The sequence below is a fragment of the Gobio gobio genome (genome assembly GCF_949357685.1).
Source record: "Gobio gobio genome assembly, chromosome: 20".
NCBI classification, from domain to species: domain Eukaryota; kingdom Metazoa; phylum Chordata; class Actinopteri; order Cypriniformes; family Gobionidae; genus Gobio; species Gobio gobio.
The window spans coordinates 47718290-47738592 of record NC_137113.1 but is presented as its reverse complement, the minus strand read 5'-3'; the positions used below and the strand labels follow the sequence as shown (position 1 = coordinate 47738592).

The 20303-nt window shown below is 37.2% G+C and overlaps 1 protein-coding gene across 1 annotated transcript in view; it reads left to right on the top strand.

Annotated features, from left to right (window-relative positions):
• Positions 1-20303, top strand: part of rab26 (RAB26, member RAS oncogene family) — a gene marked incomplete at both ends in the record, with an annotated part of 172367 nt that overhangs the window by 18321 nt on the left and 133743 nt on the right. The gene's annotated exons all lie outside the window — the stretch shown is intronic.

Here is a 20303-nt window from a genome sequence, read left to right as displayed (position 1 = left end):
TGTGTGATATGTATGCTGGGGTCGGCTGATTGGGACAAGTTCACACAACCTGTAATTTATCTTATGAACAACCTGAAATATCACACAGGCATTATGAAAAGTATTATATTCAGTAAGTCTTAATAGACCAAGGCGATGAAACAAGGGGTATTTTGCTCAGACCACGTTAATACCCAGTATAATTTTTTGCTGTAAAGACTGTATTTTTTTCAGGTAACTAGTAAAAGTGTTACACCATATGACATTGGAATAGTTTATATGGGACTCAAACAAGGTTTTATATAAGATGACAAGTGCTGACTTTGGGAGAAAATTTCTTATTTTGAAAAATAATCCAACGTATTTTGATCATTTTTTTTATTAGCTGATCAATATGACTTTTAAATTGTAGACATTCATCAATTAAAATTCCAAGAAATTTTGTTGTATTTACTCTTTCAATAATTTGATCATTTATTTTAAGACAGAAATGCTTATTTGCCAATTTATTTTGTTTGGAATGAAATACGATGTAGTTTGTCTTGTTTATGTTTAGAGATAATTTACTGCACCGACACCAGATAGCAACATTTCTTAGCTCTCTATTTATTATTTCTTCCATTTCGTCTGGACTCTTATGTGACATAAATAAGTTTGTGTCATCAGCAAATAAAACCTTGTGTAAAGCCATTGTGGAATTTTCAAAATCATTTATATAAATTAAAAAAAGAAGAGGGCCCAAAATGGATCCCTGAGGGACTCCACATTTAATGGGTTTACTTACTGAAATTTGTTCATTGATGCTTACATACTGCTGTCTACCAAACAAATAACTTCTGAACCAGCTAAGGGCTAATCCTCTAACTCCATAATGCTGTAATTTATTCAATAGGATGTCAAAATCAATAGTATCAAATGCCTTAGATAAGTCTAAAAAAATACCAATACCGCTATCGCCTTTATCAATGGCATCATTGATCTTTTCAATCAGATCATATATACAGATATATATATATACACAGCAGTCCTACCTCCGTTTGTTGATGTTATCAGCAACCCTCCACCACCCCTTCTCCATACTTTTTTAACTCTAAACCACTTACATATACGAGGGATACTCTGGGTTTGGGCCTAATTCCGAGCTCAAACCCCTCCCCCCGGTCAGCATGCCAAATACACATTAAATGACTCTATAAATTATATGTAAGTGCAAACTCATGAAGTAAAATAAGTCTCTGATGTCCCCAGAATGTGTGAAGTTTCAGCTCAAAATACTCCACAGATCATTTTTTATAGCATGTTAAAATTGTCACTTTTTAAGGTTGAACAAAAACATGTCGTTTTGTGTGTGTGTCCCTTTAAATGCAAATGAGCTGCTGCTCCCCGCCCCTTTCAGGAAGAGGGCGGAGCTTCAAGAGCTTGTGTTAGCAGCTCTGATTAACACACACACACACACACACACACACAGATATGGGGGCGGGGTTATGCAAATGTTAGGGGTAGTGATGTCACTGACTCGTTGTAGTCCCTACCAGCGGTTTGTTGTAGTTCTTAAAAAGAGAAAATATCTCCCTTTGCTTTGAGCTTTGAGCGTCGTAACTTTGCAGATGTTGTTTATGCTCAAACAGCGACACTACACACTCACTACAGTTACACAAGACAAATCATAATCAAACACACCTTTAAATTAAAACGCATTTACTTGGGAAGAAAAATTTCATAAATATTAAGGGCTTTATTTGATCAATCTGAGCTCATGTTCTGAAGCTGACGTCGCAGGAGCTCTTAGGGTGTGTCCCTCGTCTCTTAATGAGTCATGGGTGTGTTTTAGGCGTAACGTGCTATAAACCAATCAGAATCTCATCTCCCTTTCCCTTTAAAAGCCACATTGCGGCGGGTGTATGATAGGGCCCTAAGTCTTGTTTTCTGAAATATTCATCATAATTAGGTGAGTTTAAGCTTAAAACAAGAAACTTAATCAACTTTTTCATTAAACAAGACTTAATATCTTCACTCATTTAGCTTCTCCTGTAAATGTATCTTGATTTAAGAACGTTTAGATATTTGTACTGGAAAACAAGACAGAAATATGTTGTTTGGAAGAGTTGCATCTGCACTCTCAGGAAAAAAGGTACAAAAGCTGACACTGGCAATATTGGTACCTTTTTAAAGGTATAAATTAGTAACTAAAGTGTACATATTAGTGCCTAAAAGAAATAAGTGTACCTTTTTTTTCCCCTGAGAAAGTGTATCTTTTCTGTTGATGTGTCATTTGTGCTCTTGCTGTCCTTGCAGTTTATAGTGAATTGATTTTTAGAGTAAATAATACATACAGCTCTTCCAGCATGGGCGTCAATAGGCCCTTTTTAGGGGGACTTCAGCCCCCCCTAAACTTCTGTACTGTTCGAAATGTGCAATGTCAAAATATTTGAGAAAACCAATCAAATCAGAGTAGGCGGGCTTCATGTTCACAGAAGCTGCTGAGGCTGAGCGCGAACTTTAGCAGCGCGACTCAACGCCAAGTGAGAGAAATGAAGCTAAACTAAACATTTCATATTTGACAGCTGCTTCTGTAAATCAGAAATGTGAAACAAATGACAAATATTCACGCAAATTTATAAACTTTTGTCTAATTTCGCCATTTTGATTTGAAATGGGCCCATGCAATATCATTTATAATTTAATTAACAAACAAGAAATATTAACAAAGTAATATTAGTAATGAATGTGTGCATATTGTAAATGTAATAATTCCATGTGCATGTAGCTCTCAGTAAATAAAAAGCTCAGTCTGTATTGGGCATGAGATTAGTAATGAATGTGTGCATATTGTGAATTAATTTAATACATTTCCTTTCCTGTTAGCCTTCAGTAAATTAACAAGTCTACAAAAATGATTCATAAAACATATAAATATCAGTTAAACATATGTTTAGTTTCTTAATTGATCAGTCATATCTGCCCACTGACATGGTTTTCAAGCTGTTATCTCATTTTTTGGCGTTCAGAACATTTTAAAATGCTCATATGTAGATCATAGAAATCAAAGTTTTCTCAAGGGGCCAATGCCCCAAAACCCCCTAACCTCACATGTGGGATCTCAGTGATTTATAAACCTGCCTACATTGTATGATTATGGCATGTACAATATGGTCATGCAGAATGAGGCATCAATATTTGCTTTATAGGTATAAGTAATAATAAACAGCCAATATCCTAATATGCATATACTAATAAGCTGCTAGTTACACTGCAAAAAATGCTCTTCTTATTTAGTATTTGTGTCTTGTTTCAAGTCCAAATATCTAAAAAATTCTTTAATCAAGATGCATGTACTAGATAAGAAAAATTATATTTTTTCCTGTTTTCTGGGGGGAAAAAATCTAAATGAAGTGATTTTTTTTTGTTGTTGCTTAAAACAAGCAAAAAAAATTTTTTTAAATAAATTCATTTTTATTTCACTTCTGGACTTATGGAATTACTAGATTACTAGATTGTTTATTACTAGATTGTTTATTACTGTACTATTTTGGTCTGTCTGTTGAAGGGGAGAAAAAAATAAATAAAAAAAATAAATTGTGTGTATAAAGTCAGACTTGTGTGTATAAAGTCAGAATTGCGTGTATAAAGTCAGAATTGTGTGTATAAAGTCAGAATTGCGTGTATAAAGTCAGAATTGCGTGTATTGCGTGTATAAAGTCAGAATTGCGTGTATAAAGTCAGAATTGCGTGTATTGCGTGTATAAAGTCAGAATTGCGTGTATAAAGTCAGAATTGTGTGTATAAAGTCAGAATTGCGTGTCAGAATTGCGTGTATAAAGTCAGAATTGCGTGTATAAAGTCAGAATTGCGTGTCAGAATTGTGTGATAGTCAGATTTAAATTGTGTGATATTCAGATTTGAATTGTGTATATAAAGTCAGAATTGCGTGTATAAAGTCAGAATTGCGTGTATAAAGTCAGAATTGTGTGTATAAAGTCAGAATTGCGTGTCAGAATTGCGTGTATAAAGTCAGAATTGCGTGTCAGAATTGCGTGTATAAAGTCAGAATTGTGTGATAGTCAGATTTAAATTGTGTGATAGTCAGATTTAAATTGTGTGATAGTCAGATTTGAATTGTGTATATAAAGTCAGAATTGCGTGTATTGTGTGTATAAAGTCAGAATTGTGTGTATAAAGTCAGAATTGTGTGATAGTCAGATTTGAATTGTGTGTATAAAGTCAGAATTGTGTGATAGTCAGATTTGAATTGTGTGTATAAAGTCAGAATTGCGTGATAGTCAGATTTGAATTGTGTGTATAAAGTCAGAATTGTGTGATATAAAGTCAGAATTGTGTGTATAAAGTCAGAATTGTGTGATATAAAGTCAGAATTATGTGTATTAATTCAGAATTGTGTGATATAAAGTCAGAATTATATGTATTAATTCAGAATTGTGTGATATAAAGTCAAAAAAAAGAGGAAAAAATGGAAAAGGGGAAAAAAATTGCCTTTTTGACAATGACTTGTGTTTATAAATAGCCCCGTTCCTTTCTTTTGTTTTTGTTTTTTGTTTTTTGTTCTGTTGTTTTCTGTTTAGTTATTAACTTTTGTATTTTGACTACATTTTGGTATGTGTATACTCTTTCCCCTACGAGAGTTTTGTATTTTGCTGTTATTTTGTCAAAAAAACAAAAAAAACAACAAAAAAAACACTAAAAAGCTAAATTATCTGCCAATGGGTGGAGAAAAATAATTTTGTTCGGGACAGAAACAAGATTTCAATCAGAAACAAGATTATTTTTCTCACTCCATTGGCAGATCATTTTGCCTGTTTTAAGCAAAAACTCACTTCATTTTGATTTTATTTTCAAGAAAAAATATCTTTTGTCATTTTACTTATCTAGTAAATGTATCTTGATTTAAGAATTTTTAGATATTTAGACTAGAAACAAGACAAAATTACTAAGTAAGAAGAGCATTTTTTGCAGTGAGAATTGGACCCTAAACTAAAGTCTTACCAATTTTTTTGGCTGAGCCCCCCTAAAATAAAAATCCTAGAAACGCATTTTTTTCATATCCTCACTAGAAACGCCCCTGCTTCCCAGCGTATAATTGTCTACTAGACTATGTTTGTTAGGAGTATCCACTAACTAAATAGATGCTAAGAAAATAATGCTTCTTTAGAAATCATTGTGTGCAGTTTTGCATGCCGCCGACTACCACAGAAAATAAATGTGATAGTCATGTGTGTATTATAGTGTCATGTTGACTGTACGCAGCTTTGCCGCTCAATACGTTTTACAATGTTTTCTTGCAGCAATATTAAACCCTCGCCGTCCGGAGTGACTGATCCTGCCCTTTTCCGTCATGTAAATGTGAATTGTGTGTGTGATCTCCAGCTGAATGTATTCATGAAGCTCACTTATAGCAGAGCTGTAGGTGTAGAAGCGTTCAGTGGTCCGTCTGATGAAATGCCAGAGTGGCGTCATGGGCGTCAGTTTGGTTTGAAATGTGCTGGGGACAGAGACGCATTCAGAAGTGCATTTTCAGAAGTGCTGGGTACATTTTTTTTTCTCTTTCGCGCAGGTCATGTTTTGAAAGACTATGTCCTGCAGCTTACTAATGTAAATAAATAAAAATGTCAGATGAGACATATTGCGGGTCTTATAGCCTATCTTACTCATGCCGAGGAAAGCGCCCAGCGAATTCTTTAATATTTTTCATTTTTGCAATTTTTTTTACCACTTCATTATCAGAGTCCCACTGGAGCCCGTGTTTTTTTTATGCTCCCTATTACACATTAGTTACAGCCATTAAAATAGTTCAGTTTTGTTTTTAATGTCAAAGTAGATATATTTCGTTTTGTTTCTTTATTAAGTTAATTTAGAAAAATGTTTAAAGCATTTAATGTTTGTTAAACTAAAGTTTTTGCTTTTTAAAGTGACGACCAAGCGGCCAGCGGCCGACAGTGAGTTAACCCAACACTTTAGCCTCTGAAATCAACACTTGACTTGTCTTGCTTATTAAATCCATAAAAAACACTTAAAGCATCGTTTAAACGTTTAGCCTATTATCACCACCATCACAGTAAAAAGGCATTTTTGACAAGATGAGGCAGGCAGATCGCAACGGCGCGCGCAAACAAAACGGGCTACACAATCTAAACAAATAATTAAAAATAAAAAACATGCTGGTTGTCTTACCTTAGGCTACACCTCTCCGCGAAATGAATATATATCCGATCTTCAATTCCCGTGCTATATGCACATTTAACGGAGTTCATGTCAACGAAATCAACCGATATGAGTATTTTATTCATCAGCTCTTTTCAACATCAAAGACCGCATTATGAGAACGAGCGACCTAAACACTGGTAAGAGCCTTTAGTCTCATTAATTTTAATGAAGATGATTGTGCTTTTGAGCATCTAAAACTTAGCTTGTTTTCAGTTTCACTTGTGGCAGTTTGCGTGTTGGCTTGCTTTACTCATTTGCGGCGATGCGTGTTGCATAGCGCCGTCCTATAGCCTAAAAAAGCCCGAAGCCCGGCCCGCGTCTGAGGTAGGCTATGACTGGAAAATTGGCCCGAAGCCCGGCCCTAGGGCGTAAAAAAGTCGGGGCCCGTCGGGCTCGGGCAGAAATGTAGGGCTCTACTTTGAGTAAGGCTGAAAGCGTCTTTCTTTTTAATACATTTCTTGAATGTCTCAATTACAGTAGGCCTAGCCTATAGATAATTATGATATTTGTGGCTGCACCGGGGTCCGTCATTACGCTAAATCATGAGCAGTCCATGGCACCTGCTACCCATGGCTGTTAAGAACTGTATAGGCTACATCAATCCATTACAACAATTTCGTGTTATGGGCACTGCCACTGATACAGGCAGCGGAAGAGTCTATTTTACGGAGCTTGCTTCTGCTTTTCAAACGTTTTTACAACAAAAGATGTCGTTAAAACGACATAAGATCTCGTATCATCCACAAAATAAGTGATTTTTTTTTTACACGATTCTTACCCACAAACTTAAAAAAAAGAGTCTAAAGAGTTTATAACTACACAAAATATTTTGATTTTGGCCGTCAGCGTCCTGATCCATCATTGCACATCACACTCATCTTCCTAATCTCCTTGAAGTTTACTTCCCGCTACTTTTTCCCTCTTCCTCCCGCCCGCGTCTTCTTCTTCTTCGATAGTAGCCTAAGCCAGTGTTTCCCAACCTTTTTTCAGTCATTTTATCATACGTTACGCTAGGGGTATAACGGTACAGATTGCTCACGGTTTGGTTTGTATCACGGTTTAAGGTTCACCGTTTCGGTACGGTTCAGTATTTGCTATGTTCAGGGAAAAAAGGACTACAGTCAAATAAAAAAAAAGAAAATAATAAGAACAAATCATTTATATACAAGCAGCAGCACAAATAAATACTATCGAGCAAAGATACTAATAAAATAAACTATGCTTTTCAGGTTTTTCAGGTACGTCTAACATTAGTTTTCAGGTAGGCCTACAGAAATTGATCAAATGTAAAATAACATTGATTATTTGACTGTACAAATTAAAGATTAATGCTTTTAAACTTACAAAAGCTATTCAATCAAGAGCAGAAAGTGATGCCCTTGTCTTTTGTTTGACATTAAACAGACAGCAGTAAAGGCTACTGCCCCTTTAAGACCTCGGATATGCGTCGTCTTTTCTGGACTGTATAAAGTTTACTTAAGCCATAAACAGACTATGTCTGCTAGAATACTCATCAATATGGACATGTTGACATACTTTTTGCGTGAGTTTGTCCGTTCAAGAGCAAGACTTGAAAGAGAACTCAATATTTGCGCGCTGAGAGACGTGTGCGCGCTCTCGGATGAGTGCACAGACACATTTTCTCACAGTGCGCGCGACTTCTCATTCGCGTCTTCTGGCACTAAACCAGATAGTTGCGTGTTCTGAGTTAACACAATCAGAACGTAAAAATACGGGATATTTTACGGGAAAATACTAAAACGGTAAGACAGCGGGAAAAGAGCTAAAATACGTGAGAAACCCGGAAAAAACGGGAGGGTTGACAGCTATGAATTGAGTGGAAAAAATAATGTGTGTGTCAGCAATGCTTCACCGCAAAATTGAACTCGAGGTTAAAAAAAAAAAAAAAAAAAGTGGTGGGTACAAAAGGACTCATGACGAAATCTGGTGGGTACGCGTCCCCCCCGTCCCCCCCGAAATCGACGCCTATGAGTGGCGTATTTGCATCTGAATGGTGTTTTGGGGGAAATGGGTTCACACCACTCGATTGCATTTCTCAGCGTTGAGAGTGCTGAATCACGGCTTGTGCTCATAAGGACAGTTGCTGAACTGATATTGTGCTCTCTGTGAGACTGGCAGAGAAACTGGTCTATTTTTTCCTCTGTGTCTGGCTGTGTGAAAAAAGATCCAGTCCAATTAGATCACGGTTTGCACACATCACTCTTGAGAATTACGTTTACAGTGGGTGTAGAAATACACACAGACTTATTTTCAATTAGTTTTATTCACTGACGAATGTTGTACTAGATTGGATCTGTAACATATGTGGCCTTTTGTGTTCTCTGTGACCCAGTTTTCCTACACTCTCTAAAAAATGCTGGGTTAAAAATAACCCAAGTTGCAGCAATTGGGTTGTTTTAACCCAGCGATTGGGTTGTTTTAAGCAAACATGCTTAAAACTGCTGGGTTTCAACCCAATTTGGGTTATTTTTAACCCAGCATTTTTTAGAGTATATGTTCTGATTCGCTCACAGATCCACCTGTGTTCTGTTAAGCATCTCATTAGCTCCATTGTTTGATTTCTGCTTATTAGTCCTCAGTTCTGCCTCAGTGTTTGTGTTTTACTCCTGTCTGCGGTTTATTTATTAAAGTTGATGTTCTAGCTTTCTCCTTTCGTCTTCATGAGCTTATCCTACAGAAGAACCGTCCACAGTTAATGTAGCGGCGTTTGTTCCTTTCGGGTTTTTTTATATTTGTTTTCCCATGGACCTTCCCACTGTCCAGTTTCTCCGCTTGGAGCAGGGAGAGTTCATCCTCCACTCAGGATCACTCAAGACCGAACTGAGGTGGAGGTTGGAGGGAGTCATCCAGTGTTAATTTCGTTGACGAATAATTTTTGTCATAATTTTCGTCAACGACCTTTTTTTCACAGACGAAAACGAGACGATAACTAAATAAAAACTAGTGTTGGATGACAAAAACTATGACACAAATCAACAGTCATTTTCGTCAACAAATAAAAACGAGACGGAAATGTTAGTGAGGGTCGATTAGGGAAGAGATCGGGTCAGAACTGATGATCTGTGTCACAGATGCTGATCTAACCTCTGGAAAACACACGGCTCACACACACCCAATCCAGCTCCAGAGCGGCTCAATCAATCAATAACACACATTTATGCCAGACCAGTGTTTATGAACTAATGCTGATGAATAATGACAATGTTTACTTTACGATGTTTATATAGTAATATGTTTTAGACGGTTGTAACAATGCATATTTTATCTCCTGAACTTGAATGAGCTCCTGCAACTGCAACAGAGGCGCAGACATTTCAAAATAAGAGTCCTGTGTATTTCCAGCTGGTTTATAATTAAAGGTGAACTATGTAGGATTTTTGCAGTAAAATATCCAGAAACCACTAGGCCAGTGTTATATATGTTGTTCAGTTGAGTACTTAGAATATCCCAAATGTTTCCAACTATTTGTAAATCGTGAGAAATTGCTATTTTAACCGAGGAACGGGACGTGTGAGCTATGTGTGTGAGGGAGTCGCCTGTCGATTGCGTCATATCTGCGTCACCCTCGGGTTTTATTCAGTAAAACTCTTTACTCTCGCTGCAGTGTGAACAAGTGTCATAGCAGCCGCCGAGCGAACGTCATAACTTCCTTTTCAACACACTCCGATATATCTAATACAATAAACAGAGTTGCGTTACCTCATACTCATGACTGGAAAAGAGGAAGTAGCGCCGGCAACCGTGTCATAATAAAAGTCCCGCCAGCGACTATGCCATAATAACAGTCCCGCTCTTCAATCGCTCCTGCGGCCTTGCTCAGCTCCACAACACTCGGTCCTGCTCTGCTTCACTACAGTAATGTTAATAATCGCATCCATCAACATGATTTCTGCCCGAGTCCTATCCTGACTGTTTTCCACCGGCTGTGGTGAAGACCACATGTCCCGAGATTCTGCGCTCAAACGTGGCGTCATCAAACTACGCCTTTGTTTTGAACAGGCGACCTCTAGTGGACGGAAAAGTTACATAGTGTAGCTTTAAAAGTCACACATTATATATTCGTTTTTGCTTACACAATAAACTGTATTTAATTTAATTCCCATTTAATTCATAGTCAGGGGGAAAGACCAGTATTTGACACATATTCAATAAAGCATCAGGGTTATAATAGTTCACTAAAACCATTACAAAAAATCTTTTTACTTGAAATTAAATAAATGTTAACTGAAAAAAAAAAAAAAGAAATAAACAAACTTATTTGAAGCTTTAACTTAACCTGATATGGCCTACTGACTAAAACAGAAATACAAAGTTATAAAAACTATAGAGATGTTTTTAAAAAACAAACAAAAAAGTGAATTGAGCTCTTTCGTGTATTTTTAATGTCAAAAACAAAATTATGTCAATGTCAGTTCGAGTGACAGTCGGGTTATGTGATGCTTAAATGCTTAATGTATTACAATTGAACTAAACTCATTAGATTTTAGGAGACTAGACTAAAACTAAAAACAATTCAGGTGACTAAAATATGACTAAAACTAAATGGCATTTTAGGCAAAAGACTATGACTAAAACTAAATAAAAATTTGCTGTCAAAATTATAGCCTCGCCCATATTCCCGTCGCTGTGAGTAGGGCTGGGCGATAAGACGATAACGGTATGTATCGCGATAGACACTTAATTGATGTCAATAATAAAAGCGTTCGATAAAACGTTAGATCATTTTATTTCTTCGTCGGAAGAAACCAGAGGTTGCAAAGCAAGTTTGGTTGCATGAACGGAGTGACAGGCTAACAGCCAATCATGTAACAGTATCATGTCTGGTTGCGCCATATGGTTGTCTCGTGTTGGATTCTTCAGTAACAGAACCGGCGTGGAGTGATAAGTGGAAAATGAGTGCGAGCGAGTGAGGAAATTGTTGATAAAACAGGAAAACAAGTCAGATCGGAATATTCGAAAGATCGGAGGCAACATCCCGGAGACGGGTTTATTGAGGATGTGTCAATTAAATAATGATTAAATAGGAATAATCGAAATATCGGAGTCATTGCGCTGGAGACGGGTTTATTGAGGATGCCGTATTGATTAAACAATTATTAAATAGGAATATTCAAACAATCGGAGTCATCATGCCGGAGACGGTTTATTGAGGATGCCGTATCGATTTAACAATTATTAAATAGGAATATTCAAACAATCGGAGTCATTGCGCTGGAGACGGGTTTATTGAGGATGCCGTATTGATTAAACAATTATTAAATAGGAATATTCAAACAATCGGAGTCATCATGCCGGAGACGGTTTATTGAGGATGCCGTATTGATTAAACAATTATTAAATAGGAATATTCAAACAATCGGAGTCATCGCACCGGAGACGGTTTATTGAGGATGACATATCGATTTAACAATTATTAAATAGGAATATTCAAACAATCGGAGTCATCATGCCGGAGACGGTTTATTGAGGATGCCGTATCGATTTAACAATTATTAAATAGGAATATTTAAACAATCGGAGTCATCGCGCAGGAGACGGTTTATTGAGGATGACATATCGATTTAACAATTATTAAATAGGAATATTCAAACAATCGGAGTCATTGCGCTGGAGACGGTTTATTGAGGATGACATATCGATTTAACAATTATTAAATAGGAATATTCAAACAATCGGAGTCATTGCGCTGGAGACGGTTTATTGAGGATGACATATCGATTTAACAATTATTAAATAGGAATATTTAAACAATCGGAGTCATCGCGCAGGAGACGGTTTATTGAGGATGACATATCGATTTAACAATTATTAAATAGGAATATTCAAACAATCGGAGTCATTGCGCTGGAGACGGTTTATTGAGGATGACATATCGATTTAACAATTATTAAATAGGAATATTCAAACAATCGGAGTCATTGCGCTGGAGACGGTTTATTGAGGATGACATATCGATTTAACAATTATTAAATAGGAATATTCAAACAATCGGAGTCATTGCGCCGGAGACGGTTTATTGAGGATGACATATCGATTTAACAATTATTAAATAGGAATATTCAAACAATCGGAGTCATTGCGCCGGAGACGGTTTATTGAGGATGACATATCGATTTAACAATTATTAAATAGGAATATTCAAACAATCGGAGTCATTGCGCCGGAGACGGTTTATTGAGGATGACATATCGATTTAACAATTATTAAATAGGAATATTCAAACAATCGGAGTCGTTGCGCCGGAGACGGTTTATTGAGGATGACATATCGATTTAACAATTATTAAATAGGAATATTCAAACAATCGGAGTCATCGCGCCGGAGACGGTTTATTGAGGATGACATATCGATTTAACAATTATTAAATAGGAATATTCAAACAATCGAGTCATCGCGCAGGAGACGGTTTATTGAGGATGACATATCGATTTAACAATTATTAAATAGGAATATTCAAACAATCGTAGTCATTGCGCCGGAGACGGGTTTATTGAGGATGCCGTATTGATTTAACAATTATTAAATAGGAATATTCAAACAATCGGAGTCATTGCGCCGGAGACTGGTTTATTGAGGATGCCGTATTGATTTAACAATTATTAAATAGGAATATTCAAACAATCGGAGTCATTGCGCTGGAGACGGTTTATTGAGGATGCCGTATTGATTTAACAATTATTAAATAGGAATATTCAAACAATCGTAGTCATTGCGCTGGAGACGGTTTATTGAGGATGCCGTATTGATTTAACAATTATTAAATAGGAATATTCAAACAATCGGAGTCATTGCGCTGGAGACGGTTTATTGAGGATGCCGTATTGATTTAACAATTATTAAATAGGAATATTCAAACAATCGGAGTCATTGCGCTGGAGACGGTTTATTGAGGATGCCGTATTGATTTAACAATTATTAAATAGGAATATTCAAACAATCGGAGTCATTGCGCCGAGACGGTTTATTGAGGATGACATATTGATTTAACAATTATTAAATAGGAATATTCAAACAATCGGAGTCAACGCGCCGGAGACGGTTTATTGAGGATGACATATCGATTTAACAATTATTAAATAGGAATATTCAAACAATCGTAGTCATTGTGCCGGAGACGGTTTATTGAGGATGACATATCGATTTAACAATTATTAAATAGGAATATTCAAACAATCGGAGTCAACGCGCCGGAGACGGTTTATTGAGGATGACATATTGATTTAACAATTATTAAATAGGAATATTCAAACAATCGTAGTCATTGTGCCGGAGACGGTTTATTGAGGATGACATATCGATTTAACAATTATTAAATAGGAATATTCAAACAATCGGAGTCATTGCGCCGGAGACTGGTTTATTGAGGATGACATATTGATTTAACAATTATTAAATAGGAATATTCAAACAATCGGAGTCATTGCGCTGGAGACGGTTTATTGAGGATGACATATCGATTTAACAATTATTAAATAGGAATATTCAAACAATCGGAGTCATTGCGCCGGAGACGGTTTATTGAGGATGACATATCGATTTAACAATTATTAAATAGGAATATTCAAACAATCGGAGTCATTGCGCTGGAGACGGTTTATTGAGGATGACATATCGATTTAACAATTATTAAATAGGAATATTCAAACAATCGGAGTCATTGCGCCGGAGACGGTTTATTGAGGATGACATATCGATTTAACAATTATTAAATAGGAATATTCAAACAATCGGAGTCATTGCGCCGGAGACGGTTTATTGAGGATGACATATCGATTTAACAATTATTAAATAGGAATATTCAAACAATCGGAGTCATTGCGCCGGAGACGGTTTATTGAGGATGACATATCGATTTAACAATTATTAAATAGGAATATTCAAACAATCGGAGTCGTTGCGCCGGAGACGGTTTATTGAGGATGACATATCGATTTAACAATTATTAAATAGGAATATTCAAACAATCGGAGTCATCGCGCCGGAGACGGTTTATTGAGGATGACATATCGATTTAACAATTATTAAATAGGAATATTCAAACAATCGAGTCATCGCGCAGGAGACGGTTTATTGAGGATGACATATCGATTTAACAATTATTAAATAGGAATATTCAAACAATCGTAGTCATTGCGCCGGAGACGGGTTTATTGAGGATGCCGTATTGATTTAACAATTATTAAATAGGAATATTCAAACAATCGGAGTCATTGCGCCGGAGACTGGTTTATTGAGGATGCCGTATTGATTTAACAATTATTAAATAGGAATATTCAAACAATCGGAGTCATTGCGCTGGAGACGGTTTATTGAGGATGCCGTATTGATTTAACAATTATTAAATTGGAATATTCAAACAATCGGAGTCATCGTGCCGGAGACGGTTTATTGAGGATGCCGTATGGATTAAACAATTATTAAAGTGCAATATTCAAAAGATCGGAGTCGTCAGGCCGGAGACGGGTTTATTGAGGATGACATATCGATTTAACAATTATTAAATAGGAATATTCAAACAATCGGAGTCATTGCGCTGGAGACGGTTTATTGAGGATGACATATCGATTTAAAGGTGAACTATGTAGGATTTTTGCAGTAAAACATCCATAAACCACTAGGCCAGTGTTATATATTTTGTTCAGTTGAGTACTTAGAATATCCCAAATGTTTTCAACTATTTGTAAATCGTGAGAAAATTGCTATTTTAACCAAGGAACCGGGACGTGTGAGCTATGCGTGTGAGGGAGTCGCCTGTCGATTGCGTCATATCTGCGTCACCCTCGGTCTCCGGTTTTATTCAGTGAAACACTTTACTCTCACAGCAGTGTGAACAAGTGTCATAGCAGCCGCCGAGCGAACGTCATAACTTCCTTTTCAACACACTCAGATATATCTAATACGATAAACAGAGCTGCGTTACCTCACACTCAGCACTGGAGAAGAGGAAGTGCCGCCGGCAACCGTGTCATAATAAAAGTCCCGCCAGCGACTATGCCATAATAACAGTCCCGATCTTCAATCGCTCCTGCGGCCTTGCTCAGCTCCACAACACTCGCTCCTGCTCTGCTTCAGACTACAGTAATGTTAATAATCGCATCCATGAACATGATTTCTGCCCGAGTCCTATCCTGACTGTTTTCCACCGGCTGTGGTGAAGACCACATGTCCCGAGATTCTGCGCTCAAACGTGGCGTCATCAAACTACGCCTTTGTTTTGAACAGGCGACCTCTAGTGGACGAAAAGTTACATAGTGTAGCTTTAACAATTATTAAATAGGAATATTCAAACAATCGGAGTCATCGTGCCGGAGACTGGTTTATTGAGGATGCCGTATGGATTAAACAATTATTAAAGTGCAATATTCAAAAGATCGGAGTCGTCAGGCCGGAGACGGGTTTATTGAGGATGACATATCGATTTAACAATTATTAAATAGGAATATTCAAACAATCAGAGTCATTGCGCCGGAGACGGTTTATTAAGGATGCCGTATTGATTTAACAATTATTAAATAGGAATATTCAAACAATCGGAGTCATCGCGCCGGAGACGGTTTATTGAGGATGCCGTATTGATTTAACAATTATTAAATAGGAATATTCAAACAATCGGAGTCATCGCGCCGGAGACGGTTTATTGAGGATGCCGTATTGATTTAACAATTATTAAATAGGAATATTCAAACAATCGGAGTCATCTAGCTGGAGACGGTTTATTGAGGATGACATATCGATTTAACAATTATTAAATAGGAATATTCAAACAATCGGAGTCATTGCGCTGGAGACGGTTTATTGAGGATGACATATCGATTTAACAATTATTAAATAGGAATATTCAAACAATCGTAGTCATTGCGCTGGAGACGGTTTATTGAGGATGCCGTATTGATTTAACAATTATTAAATAGGAATATTCAAACAATCGGAGTCATTGCGCTGGAGACGGTTTATTGAGGATGCCGTATTGATTTAACAATTATTAAATAGGAATATTCAAACAATCGGAGTCATTGCGCTGGAGACGGTTTATTGAGGATGCCGTATTGATTTAACAATTATTAAATAGGAATATTCAAACAATCGGAGTCATTGCGCTGGAGACGGTTTATTGAGGATGCCGTATTGATTTAACAATTATTAAATAGGAATATTCAAACAATCGGAGTCATTGCGCCGAGACGGTTTATTGAGGATGACATATTGATTTAACAATTATTAAATAGGAATATTCAAACAATCGGAGTCAACGCGCCGGAGACGGTTTATTGAGGATGACATATCGATTTAACAATTATTAAATAGGAATATTCAAACAATCGTAGTCATTGTGCCGGAGACGGTTTATTGAGGATGACATATCGATTTAACAATTATTAAATAGGAATATTCAAACAATCGGAGTCAACGCGCCGGAGACGGTTTATTGAGGATGACATATTGATTTAACAATTATTAAATAGGAATATTCAAACAATCGTAGTCATTGTGCCGGAGACGGTTTATTGAGGATGACATATCGATTTAACAATTATTAAATAGGAATATTCAAACAATCGGAGTCATTGCGCCGGAGACTGGTTTATTGAGGATGACATATTGATTTAACAATTATTAAATAGGAATATTCAAACAATCGGAGTCATTGCGCTGGAGACGGTTTATTGAGGATGACATATCGATTTAACAATTATTAAATAGGAATATTCAAACAATCGGAGTCATTGCGCCGGAGACGGTTTATTGAGGATGCCGTATTGATTTAACAATTATTAAATAGGAATATTCCAACAATCGGAGTCATCGCGCCGGAGACGGTTTATTGAGGATGCCGTATTGATTTAACAATTATTAAATAGGAATATTCAAACAACCGGAGTCATCGCACCGGAGACGGTTTATTGAGGATGGCGTATTGATTAAACAATTATTAAATAGGAATATTCAAACAATCGGAGTCATTGCGCCGGAGACGGGTTTATTGAGGATGACGTGCCGATGAGGCTCTCCGGCTACGCCTTGGTCAGCCGTTGACCTGTCTGCAGTTTCGGCTTCACCTGGATCCGCCTTCTCCTCGGCTCCGCCTTTGTCCTCAGTCCTACCGGCTCAGCCTCTGTCCTCTAGTTTCCCGGTTCCACCTTGGATGCTCATCCTCACGGCCCCACCTTGGTCTTCAGGATCTTTAACGTTGTGTGGGCTCTTCGGCTTCACCTGGGTCTTCATCTTTGGTGTCTGCGTCGATTGTCCTCAGTGTGCATACCATTAAGTTGGCTACACCGTGACTCCTCCCACCTTTGACTCCGCCCTGTGGCCTCATCCTGGCTGGCCTAACATCTGGCTCCTCCCACCCTCCACTTCCCAATGGACTTATTATTCAGACTTATTATGGTTTTGCCCTTCCCCTGCTCCATGCCCCTCTCCAGAGGCCCCTCCTCCTCAGTTCTGCCTTTGTCACTTCTCGTTTATGTTAGCGTGTGTATTACTACTTCTGTCTTTAAGTTGATGTTCTAGCATTCTCCTTTCGTCTTCATGAGCTTATCCTACACATTACAGGATGGTCTAGATGGATGGATTTCTGGATTGTTGGTAAGTGGCCACCACGTTCAACAAGACTGCGAGTCAGCGACAAGCTAGCGGGTGATGTGGGCTGGAATATTGGAAAGTGAGATGGAAGGTCCCTTTAGGGTCGCTGAGGGTGTTAAAACGACTTCTGCAAGATATGTGGAGTTTATAACTGACCATTTTCTGCTATGGTATAAAAAGAAGGACAGTGCCATATCTCATACTGCAAAAAACACCACAGCAATAAAACAGTTTGAAAATGTATTTCTACACGCACTGTAAACGTTTCTCTTTGTGAGCTTTGGTTCAAGGTCCTGAAATGCAACTTTACACTCAACTGCGTCGAAAGGTTCTTGAGACTTTTATGGTGAAGTAAATGCAGAATAAACGAATGTAATTTCTACATGAAAATGTTAGTTCAGCCAAGAATTCAAACATCAAAGTAAATTCTATAATAGTACTCATTTCAAGTAGAAATTTAAGAGTAAATATCAACGTTATAAAGTTAAGTAAAACTACTCCACTTTTATAATACTGATGTTCCCATCATGCTGGGCTTTAATAATTAATAAGGTTGATTTTTTTTGCTGTATTTACACTGTTTTATCATTGCTTTTGTTGTTAGGTTTAGTAACTTGCCATTTTGTGATATTTAAAGTAAAAAAAATTTACTCAAAATGACACATTGTAACGTATGTTTTTACATGCATCACATTATTTTGCGGAGGTGCACTATGTAAGTTTTCCGTCCGCTAGAGGTCGCCTGTTCAAAACAAAGGCATAGTTTGATGAAGTCACGTTTGAGCGCAGAATCAATTACTCCCTTAAAAAGTAACTAATTGAGTTACTTAGTTACTTTTTAAGAAAAGTAATGCGTTACATTACTTTTACGTTACTTTTTCTCACCTGGACTGGGCTTGTTTTGTTTTTTATAACAAAAAAGTTATATTTTTGTGCAAATGTAAAGACCTCTTCATATCACAATTGAAATAATAAGCCTCAGGCTGAGGTAGAACAGTAAAGGGCCATTCTGATAATGGAGGAATAGGACACAGGAGAAAAAAAGTTACCAATAAAAACAAAAAATCTATTTATTTTTGCTCATGGTTTAACTGAATCATCAGCAGGACATTGGTCAATAAAGGTAGATTAAAGGCATACAAATATTTGTTTTATTTAACATTTAATTATTGGAGGTTTGTATAGGATTTTGCATTTGACTGATTTTATTCATTTTATTCATTTTGAGGAGTACCGAATCTTTATTGTGCATGTGAGATAAATAAATGCTCACATTTAGTCTAGAACTACAATAACCATCATGACCCCTCTGTACTTACTCTCAATTTTTCTCAACATGGGGACAGGAGGGTCAAATAAATGTGAAAAAGTAACTCAGATATTTTGTTGTAAATTTGAAATGTAATGCGTTACTTTACTAGTTACTTGAAAAAGTAATCTGATTACGTAACTCAAGTTACTTGTAATGCGTTACGCCCAACACTGGTGATGACTTTACTCTGTGTGTTCTCTCAGCGGCTGCTATGACACTTGTTCACACTGCAGTGAGAGGAAAGCGTTTCTGCAGAATAAAACCGCAAACTAACGCATATGATGTCATCGACAGGCCACGCCCTCACACGTCCCCGGTTCCTCGGGTAAAATAGCATCTCACCATTTACAAATAGTTGGAAATATTTGAGATATTGTAAGTACTGAACACAATATATAACACTGGCCTAGAGGTGTTTGGATATTTGACTGAAAAAATGTTACATAGTGCAGCTTTAAGAGACTGATCACATGCTGGTGATGTAGAAGCGTGGTATCTCCAGAACCACGGAAGATGATAAGTCTTGCTCTACCTTCTTGTGATAACATTGGTTTACTTTTATTTGTAACGCTAAGAGTGAATCCCTCATGTATAAGGCAGCGCGTGCCATTAAATGTGTGAAATACAGACTTTTCACCTTCATGCTCTTTATTTTCATGATTCAACGAGAGTTATCTGGGTCAAAGCGTTACAACATTCATACTTAAACGATCCATCGAATATTACCATCACTGGGTCATGGGCGGATTGATGCACACGGGCAAATGTTCAAGAGATTTCTGATTATTATCAGTGTTAAAGCTACACTGTGTGATATTTTCCCCCATCTAGTGGTGAACTTGTATATGACCATCCAGTGAATATTAGTTTCTGTTCCTCTCAATTCCGATTTCGTTTTAACTCCTACGGTGGCCGATTTAGTCCAAGATTAACATGGCTTCCAGTTTGACCTCGTCCACATTCGACACGGTGCCATCGAGAGTTAAAACGCCAAAGGCCAAGCTTGAATTTACGGGTATGTCCCTCTTTGGCTAATGTACTTTCAAGATGGAGGGGCAACATGGCGACCCGCATTCGAACCCTCACCCGTATGTGTTTACAATGGCACATTATAAACTTACGAGAATACTTTATTACTTGAAAGAAGTAAATATACATTAATGAGCACATTGAGCACAAGTGTTTTTAG